This window comes from Sinohyriopsis cumingii, chromosome 5 (genome assembly GCF_028554795.1).
Source record: "Sinohyriopsis cumingii isolate HCF-2022 chromosome 5, ASM2855479v2, whole genome shotgun sequence".
Classification (NCBI taxonomy): domain Eukaryota; kingdom Metazoa; phylum Mollusca; class Bivalvia; order Unionida; family Unionidae; genus Sinohyriopsis; species Sinohyriopsis cumingii.
Window position 1 is genome coordinate 2,663,199 of NC_142965.1, and position 10,654 is coordinate 2,673,852.

The 10,654-nt window shown below is 34.8% G+C and overlaps 1 protein-coding gene across 1 annotated transcript in view; it reads right to left on the reverse strand.

Moving 5' to 3' along the window:
- Window positions 1-10,385, reverse strand: part of LOC149798529 (uncharacterized) — a 45,717-nt gene extending 35,332 nt beyond the window's left edge. The window contains exon 1 of the mRNA XM_089957340.1: window positions 10,267-10,385. The gene's annotated coding sequence lies outside the window, so the exon portion shown is untranslated. The remainder of the gene's footprint in view (window positions 1-10,266) is intronic.
- Window positions 10,386-10,654: the final 269 nt, after the last annotated feature.

Below are 10,654 nucleotides of genomic sequence, written 5' to 3' on the forward strand. Positions count from 1 at the left end.
TAATGGTAAAAAGTCAAAGTAATAATATTTAATTTATGAAGTAAACCGTCATGAAAACGAAATGGAGTGACATGGAAACCAAGCTACAATGCTTAATGTAATGGTTACCTTACTTCTAATGTTTCAACACATAAACTCAGTATTGGTATATTATTTACTTTAGTATTCAAATGATCATGGTTGGGTTATTACATATTCACTCGCAAACTAAATAAGTCAATGGGATTGTATGTTAACTTTCTGATCAATTAGGTAACATTTTACACATCGCTAAATAACCAGCCATGATCATTTTATCCTTATAAGTTCAATTTCATCCATGCTGTCATCAGAAATTCATATTTCATTAACAAAGCAATCACTTTTAGGTAACTAGTTTTCTTTCATTAGCTTCATCACTGCACCGGAATTCATAGCCCCATCTTTAACGTATTTTAGGGTAATGTTTTAGAGGGGGTCATGTCAGTTATCAATGGAAATTGGTATGGTCATTTATATAAAGAAAAATAGATTGTTGATATTTAAACCAGGTTATTCCTTTTTATGACCATTACGCTAGCGTATGACACGTGTTGTATAAGCATATGTTGTTCTTGCTTTGATCGCATGTCGATCTTTCAAAAGCAAAATCGTGCCCATTTTTAGTGATATCCCCTGCTGGTTACATGACCCTGATCTTTAATAATAGCTGGTGTAACATACTGTCAAAGCAAATGCAAGAATTTATGAAGATAGGTATATGCTTTCTTTGGCAAAAATGTGTGAGTGTTGTGCTATTGCATTGTTTTCATTTTTAATGGCAGATTTTAATTAGGGTTGCAAAGTTTGATCCGAGAACACGAGGTTGGGGTGGGGGATGGTTGTTATTGTATGTATTGTATAATGCATTGGTACAGCTAGAGCTTCACATAATATGACTGGAAAACTGAAACGCAGTCTGAAGAATTTACCTGCGTGTATATAACAGTATCACGTGACCCTTTATATCCAATCAATTTGAATAAAACACTCATGACAGTTAGAGTTATAATGATGTAGCAAATGTTACCAAGGACGTTTTTCAGCTGTGCCTTCGAAATTTACTAAAATGTATTAATATATATATGTTTGGCCTTGAGGAAATATCAATTACCTGACACTTTTGAGATATGTTGCCTCCGATGCATTAATTTACAGCGCATTACGATAAGCTTTATGTATACAGATGAATCCAGAAAACGATATTAGATGATGGATTTTCTGCTGCAGTGGTATTAATTCCATGTATGTGTCTCGACTGCAGATCGAAAAAAGTGAAATGATATGGCACGACTGGAAGATCTGATGTTATAACTCCAACAAATGCGAGATAGAGTGTTCTGAAAATCTCCTGCGTCAAAACCTTATCTACTTACAAATAAGGCTGAGAGAAAGACTGAGACATGAATCATGCAAATGCAGCATTTTCCTGTGTGCCTTTTATGCTTCAAATATTACATATATTTTCAAAACCTTTAAAGTAAATGCTGTTCCCATTCCGTGCTAAACAAACATATATCAACGATGAAGAAACCTTCTTGTGCGCTGAAGGCATGTACATTATCAAAGACACAAATTTACTTGTTAGCATGTGGTAGCAGTATTTTTAAAATACATAAATTATAGAAATATTTGATGTATAATACGAATACCCACATGATATACTGAAGGCAATTAACGTCAGTATCATTATAATGCGGTCCCTCTATATAACGCTGCTCATGGGAGCCATGAATGTAATCTGCTTTATAAGTGAGTGAGTGTTACAAGGCCGTTTTATGATAGTGCTGTAAAGCACAATACACGAATATTTAATTATCTGAGAAAAAAAAAATTTGTTTCACTTTTTTTTTAGCCCAAAAATTAAAAGAAATGGAAATATATTACGGAGAGAGAGAGAGAGAGAGATCTATAGCATGGGACCAAGATAACAGATTCATAAAATCGCCATTATATTCAAAAGCTGCTAACATATTCCTATCAACTCAATCGTGACAATTTAACGGAGAATACATTACAATGAAAGGTAAATTTGGCAAAGTATGCAAACGTAATCAACATTGAATTTTTTAACATTAGAGCTAGCTTTGTTTTTCCAGTGTTTGCTTTCTTTAATAAACTACTTTATTATTTATGCTCATTTTCGTATTACTTATGGTTTTGCCGTTCTTATTGGATGCATATTAATTGTTCAGAAATCGTTCCTGATACAAAACAAGAGGAATAAAGTCCCTCAAATTTGTACTGTTATCTGCCACATCTGTGTATTGATCGAAATGAGGATCTGTGTATTCATTAAAATGATTATTTGTGTATTGATCGAAATGATGAACTGTATATTGATTGAAATGATGAGCTGTGTATAGATTGGAATGATGATCTGTGTCTTGATCGAAATGATGAGCTGTGTATTGATTAAAATGATGAACTGTGTATTCACTGAAATGATGAACTGTGTATTGAACGAAATGACGAGCTGTGTTTTGATCGAAGTTATGATCTGTGTATTGTTTGAAATGAAGAGCTGTGTATTCATTGAAATTATGATCTATATATTTGTTGAAAAGATTAACATTTTTTTTGTAAAGATCACTAACATTTGTATCTACATTAAATATATCTCATAAAACTCTTTGCACACTTTGGATCTGTGTGCGTTTAAGCAGGTTAGACAATCTATATGTACGCAAACTTACTACAAACTTTTCAGTCTCATTCATCAACATATATGTTACATGCTTCTTGTAAATAATATATAATATTATCACTATATATTGGTAGAGTAAAGGGATTGTATCCAAATTTATATGAAAATACTTATATTTTTTGCATGCTTTTATTGTACATTTAAAGGACGAAGGAAGAAACCAAGAAAGAAAATAACACTATAATGAAGTACTTGTTCTTGTGAGGACACGCTACATTTTGTACGTTCTTCTATATCCTGTGTTGAAACAGTAATGATTATTGCATTAGAGAGGTACTCAAAATCGAGTCGGTTTTTAGAATCTATTAAAGTGCTGAGAAATTAGCAGGCTACCTTTTCATAGATGAGTTAAATCATTATAAAATATAAAGTAAATTTTAAAAAAAATTGCCAAAGAATGAAACATATGGTCCACTAGCGACGTATTGGGTAGACGGAAGGTAATATACTGTAGTAAATTTAGAGTATGTGCACTTGGTTGTAGTGCCCCGTTTTAAGCAATTCTTAGATTTGTGTGATTACTTGTTTGATTATTGGAATTCGGCGCCATGGAAATATTCCTGGCCCGAACTAATGAGCTAATGAATAGGAGCAAACGTCACGGAGTGAAGTGTTAGTGTGTTTCCATGATGTCCCGGTTCACTAGTAGTGAATTCCGACCAAAACCGAATGAATGTCCTTGTCGTAAAATAGTACATATTAAAATCTAGTGGTATACATTGGTAGCGTGACTGCAAGGACAGTACTTACGGTATTAAACCGGTAAATTACACAAGGGAATAAATAAAAAGGGACTTGACAGACACCGTTTATGTCGCCATGTGGGCGAATATGGTGCAGTTATATCGGCGGAATGTGCCTGGAAAGCATACATTGACTGGCCTAAGGTGGCGGAGTTAAAATACTTCCCATTGTTAAGGAGTACTCATATATGTTCCAAGGCGTGAACGGAAACATAATGAAGCAAAAACACGCAGATGTACGGTTGATAGATAGTTGGCAGTTTGGTTTATCTGTGATCTTGCATTAATTAGAGGAAAATTTAGGTATAGAATGGACACGTCGGGCTTTCTGATTTACAACTGAGGTTGTATGGAAGTCTTTGGAAAGTCGGGGAAACTTATGACTTCTAGCGAGAATCGCGCCAGGGTTTGACAACCGCTCGGTCAAGTAAATACCCGTGTGCGTGTAATAATACTAACGTTAAATAGACCTCAAAAGTAACTCTGTCGGTGGTCTGCCTTGGAGAGATTCTATATTAGATTGACGAATGTTATTTTAAATTAATGACGTTATACATACCACAATGCTAGCACTATGGGTAGTCAGTGTTGGTGAGAATCTACATTGGATTGACGCACAATAATAATAATGTTTTACAGTGTCCAATGCTAGCACTATCGGTAATCAAACTTGGTGAGATTCTATACTGAATCGACGGAAGATGCGACATAATAATGACGTTATAAAGACCCCAATGCTAGCACTATACTAAGTCTGTGTTGGTGAGATTATCTGTTGGATTGACTACAATATCACATTCTGATGACGTTGTATAAACCCCAGTGCTTTCACTTCAAGAAGTCTGTGTTGGTAACGTTCTCTTTTGGATTGATGTACATTATCACATAGTCGCTACACTTTGCCTATAGTATGTGCAGTTTTATATTTTGATATTATAACATATGAACATATCACTTTATGTGTTTCTGATTGGTCCAAATACGTCCATAAAATTATTGAGTAGTATTCTCTTTACTGATTGGCTGCGATGGTGGGAAAACTTTTCTTAACCCCGCCTTCTAGAATGTTTTGTTGTCAAGGAACATTTTTGCCGCCATTTTTTTTAGTCGATTCAAGAAAGGAATTGGGGGAAAAAATGGTCTCGTCTGAATATGGCCAATTTACCACCGCAGCGTCTTGTTATGTCATGTATAACATATCATAACAAATGAAAAATGTATATCACCCACACCCACATACTAAAAGATGAAGACCCACCAGAGTGGGTTTCTTGCAATGAACCATTCACTGTCAAGCACTTTATGATAGAGTGCTTTGACCTACAACCTACGCGCGATCGTTATTACATTGTGCATGACATGAAAGAACTTTTTGATACTATAAACATCACTCGAATTATAAAGTTCCTCAAAGCCGTAAATATTTACTCCAAACTCTGACTTTTATGCTATCACCTTGTGCAGTTTTATGCAATATATATATACCGTCCCATTTTAATACCTATTCATCTTTTTACATCTCCCGTTGATCGGGAAACTTTATTTTGCACCGTTACCATCTTACCGTTTTTAATTTCAACCATTTGTTCTTTTATATCGCTGGTCGATATAGGACCTTTTATAAGTTTTAAAAGATTATACAAATAACACTTTGTTTGGCGCTAAATAGCCTAACAGTGCTGATGCGCCGTTAAAAATCAATCAATCAATCAATCAATCAATCAATGAAAAATGGATAAAACCCAAAGAAAAGAACAACAACAAGTAAAACTATGGGTATTGCTCAGTTCATAGCGAATGTGTAAGTTGGGGTTGGAGGGGGTTGGTAAACCTGAAGCAAGGAACCAACCCTATATATAAGTGTGGTTTAGAAGTTAACTTACAGAAGTAAATAAACTCACCTCTGTTCACAGAAGAACGTGGACATAAACCGGTCTCCAAACTGACAGAAGTTTATCCAACCACTGCATATTACACGGTAAATATGAGATGCAATTCCGACTCAAAATGAAATTTGTTTAGATAATCTGCTGTCTTTTGTTCCAAGTCAAATACTGCAAATATCAGGTCACAAATACATTACAGTAAATATGGGAGTTTCTGCATACAGGAATCCTTCGTTCAAACGAATATTGAAACAATATAATGATTAGTTGTGAAAGTGACATGTTAGGTTACGTAAACATGGACCGTCTACTCTACTGCATTCTTATCGGTACTGCACCAAACAATGTGACATTCTGTGTTTAAAAGTAATTTTGTCTGTGTAAAATGTTCTATTGATTCAGAAGGACGCCTGATCTTTGACTTATAGATTGTAAGGAAAGTATAATCTACTTTTAAACGTTAATACTAGTTCAACTTTGACTTATAGATTGTAAGGAAAGTATAATCTACTTTTAAACGTTAATACTAGTTTAACTTTGCTTGGAACTTATTTTACGCGCAACACATGAACGGTGCAACGTCTGTCAGAATGAACAAAAATATTCGTTCTTCTTTCTATTTAAATAATTTCCACTGAAATAGAAACTATGTGATAAAACGAATCTCAAATGGGTAATGATTTAATACTGAATTTATGAAGCGAATTCAATAATTTCCAGCTTTTGCGAACCTTGGCGAGCAAAAACATGACATTATTCAACTCGTTTCATAAATTCAATATTAAATGAATATCCATTTGAGATCCTCTATATTTTACATGCTAATGACGTTGTATAGACCCCCAGTGCTGGCACTTGAAGAGGTCTGTGTCGGTAAGGTTCCCTAATTAAGATCTTGCTGCATAAAAAATATTTCTGCAAGCGCATCACTGGCATGGCAATAAATACTCCCATGAAATAATTGGTATATGAAGATACCGAAGGATACATAATCAAAAATCGAAATTGAATATTGAAAACTAAATCAAATAATAATTGCTGATATTTGTGAAAATAACAACAAGGGTATTTTATAATGTATAGTTTTATGCACGACTAATCGTACATGGTAGATATGGAGTTCTGTACGGCATCCAATTATGTCCACTGATACGGCACGTTCAGGCTGACCATATTTAGGTTAGGTGGTTTCAATGACGTCCGTTTGTCGATATTAGATGTATCAAATCAAACTTTTCTCAGAACCAGTTTATTTTGAATTTCATTCGCACTTCATGGCTGAAACAATTTTGATAGCTAGGAAACGGCTGGAGTATGTAATAAATACAAGACCGCAACGTCTTTTGTTCCAAGACAAAGAAACGAACTCGTTTGATACTGCGTATGAATACATTTGGCCTGATAACCTCAAGCAAGAAACATTCTTTTGCATTTAATCTTTTAGGACGGAAAATCCATTCGTTGTTATGTTTTCTGAGGAATATAAATATAAAAGAAGACAAAAACATTAATGCAGCGAAATAAAATCTCTGGAGAAAAAGATGTTTATCCTGATATTTAACAGTTAAGTACAGTCGTTTTTGCGGATAAACTCACGGCCAAGCTCATTATTTGTCTGTTGCAAACCTGTCGGTCGCGTATATAATGCACTATTTTCGAACTTATTGGCTGCTAAAACAAATCTTGTTTTGGGGAGCGAAAACAACCCTCCTATTTGTATATTGCACTCCATTTCATGAAATACTTTTCATTAAACTTGAAGTTTTGTGTATATACCATTCATAATAGTGGCATAAATATTTTGTGTCATTTCGTGGATTGGCAAAAAATTAAAATACCAAAGGGTGCATTTACACCCTTCCACAATATCGAAAATATAGTCCTTTTGTTCATGTGGAATGTTGAGCATTTTGAGACTGATAATGTAAGTATCGGTGTATATGCATATAAGTTATATTTCTGTCAAATGTCTGCACCAGATGTACATACTATAAACAGTGTTATTTATCTTCCGTGTAAACACTAGTATTTCTGTTGAAGCCTGATATACATAAAACCCAGCCATATGTAAACTCACGTTAACAGCGATCCACATAAATAAAATTTAGCCCTCACCGAGAGCATTCAACGGCGAAAGGTTATTCTGTCCACTGAAGTAGTTTACCAAATGACAATATTTAGTGATTATTCTACAGTTTAATCAACAATGGCATGGTTTGAGGAGTTAGACAACAGTTTTTAGCACATGACATTTACACATGGCGATCAGTATATTTAGTAACGGAAGAACCTGAGGAGCCCCTTAGAGAAATTACCGACCCATGGGAAGCTACTATCAAGCTCTCTCACATACCCGGGTTGGTCAAGAGAGACTCAAACTTAAGCGTACAGAGTGGAGCCACGCGGTGCCCTTTTAATCAACGAATACTTGGTGCATGTGATACAACTCTGCATTGTGTTGCAATGCATCAAAGTCATGAGTACAGAATTTAGAAGAAAAAGAACTTGAAACTGTAAATTTTATTTGTAAATACTACGTACAGTATGCATAAGCCAGCCGGAGAGACGGAACATTGACACAAATGTAACAAACTGCATATTAACACGAAGCTATGAGGAGAGTTATTTATTACAAAATATTATTTTCATTTTGTAGCAGAAACGTTAATATGATATGTACTATCTATGTCAAAACTAATTGTCCTGAGCACATTTCAGAATACGACTGTTGTCATCAAGGTCAACGAAATGCATATAACTGTTTTACATTTCAAACAAATGGACTTATAGTCAGTGTTAGATTCCTGCACTTAAAGTTTTCATATGATAATTTGCACTCCAAGTTTTCACATGACAATTTGCACTCCAAGTTTACACATGGCAAATTGCACTCCAAGGTTACACATGACAATTTGCACTCCAAGTTTACACATGACAATTTGCACTCCAAGGATACACATGAAAATTTGCACTCCATGTTCACACATGACAATTTGCATTCCAAATTTACACATGATAATTGCACTCCAAGTTTTCACATGAAAATTTGCACTCCAAGGTTACACATGACAATTTGCACTCCATGTTTTCACATGACAATTTGCACTCAAAGTTTACACATGACAATTTGCACTCCAAGTTTTCACATGATAATTTCACTCCAAGTTTACGCATGACAATTTGCACTCCATGTTTTCACATGACAATTTTCACTCAAGTTTACACATGAAAATTTGCACTCCAAGGTTACACATGAAAATTTGCACTCCATGTTCACACATGACAATTTGCATTCCAAATTTACACATGATAATTGCACTCCAAGTTTTCACATGACAATTTGCACTCCATGTTTTCACAAGACAATTTGCACTCCAAGTTTTCACATGATAATTGCACTCCAAGTTTACACATGACAATTTGCACTCCATGTTTTCACATGACAATTTGCACTCCAAGTTTTCACATGACAATTTGCACTCCAAGTTTACACATGACAATTTGCACTCCAAGTTTACACATGACAATTTGCACTCCAAGTTTACACATGACAATTTGCACTCCATGTTCACACATGACAATTTGCACTCCAAGTTTTCACATGATAATTGCACTCCAAATTTACACATGACAATTTGCACTCCATGTTTTCACATGACAATTTGCACTCCAAGTTTACACATGACAATGTGCACTCCAAGTTTACACATGACAATTTGCACTCTAAGTTTTCACATGGCAATTTGCACTCCAAGTTTACACATGACAATTTGCAGTCCAAACTTGAATATGATAAATTGCACTCCATGTTTTCACATGACAATTTGCACTCCAAGGTTACACATGACAATTTGCACTCCATGTTTTCACATGACAATTTGCACTCCAAGTTTACACATGACAATTTGCACTCCATGTTTTCACATGACAATTTGCACTCCAAGTTTACACATGACAATTTGCACTCCAAGTTTACACATGACAATTTGCACTCCATGTTCACACATGACAATTTGCACTCCAAGTTTTCACATGATAATTGCACTCCAAATTTACACATGACAATTTGCACTCCATGTTTTCACATGACAATTTGCACTCCAAGTTTACACATGACAATGTGCACTCCAAGTTTACACATGACAATTTGCACTCTAAGTTTTCACATGGCAATTTGCACTCCAAGTTTACACATGACAATTTGCAGTCCAAACTTGAATATGATAAATTGCACTCCATGTTTTCACATGACAATTTGCACTCCAAGGTTACACATGACAATTTGCACTCCATGTTTTCACATGAAAATTTGCACTCCAACTTTTCATATGATAATTTGCACTCCACATTCCATATGATAATTGCACCCCAAGTTTTCACATGACAATTTTCACTCCAAGTTTACACATGACAATTTGCAGTCCATGTTTTCACATGACAATGTTTTCACAAGATCTTTTTTCTGATATTTCTCTGTTTCAGTCCTAAATTTAGGTGATCAATTCATACCGCTGATTAATGGACATACAACCTGGCTTCAGGGAAATCTTATTGTCTCATTTCAAAATTCAGCCTTTCTCAAAGTTTTAAATTTCGCTATTCAATCCTGTCAAAATAGATATTGACGTGTTTGCTTACCGTTTTCCTTCAGTTAAGTAATAATTCTGGAGCTAATAGGTCGTTGGTAAATGTTCAATGTCACATGAAGGTCATTACAGTATCATGAAAGGAGAACACCGAAAAGCACTAACAATATGTTATCAGGTCTTTTTAAAGAAAAGCTAAAACTATTATAAGGAATCAAACATGAACATATATGACCAAATATCAGCTTTCATTCATGAACAAAACCTGACTTTGAGACATAAGTATGTGTCTACAGATGTATGAGATAATAACGTTAAGTACCTACCTCAATGCAATCAGCTGACTTGACAAAACAGTGGTGTACAGTTCAAATTGTCAAAAAATACAACGGTAAGGTTCCGTCTTCTCGGCTAATGTTGTAATTGCGGAACAAACATAATTCTCTATAAGAGGTTAGTGACTGCGTTTCTGTGTAAGAGGCCTGTGAAGCTATACACAGCTTGGCCTTGCAACAATCAATTTGAATCGAATAATTTACCGGCGAAAAGCATTTGTGAATTTCGATGCACATTTCTGGAACAGATGACGTTGCCGACGTATGATGAATAGAAAAATAAAACCAGCAAGTTAATTTGAGTTAATTCTTTTGTAATTCTTAAACTGCTGAATAATATCTAAATAGTCAATAATATTCTCAATATTTTGGGCTGTAT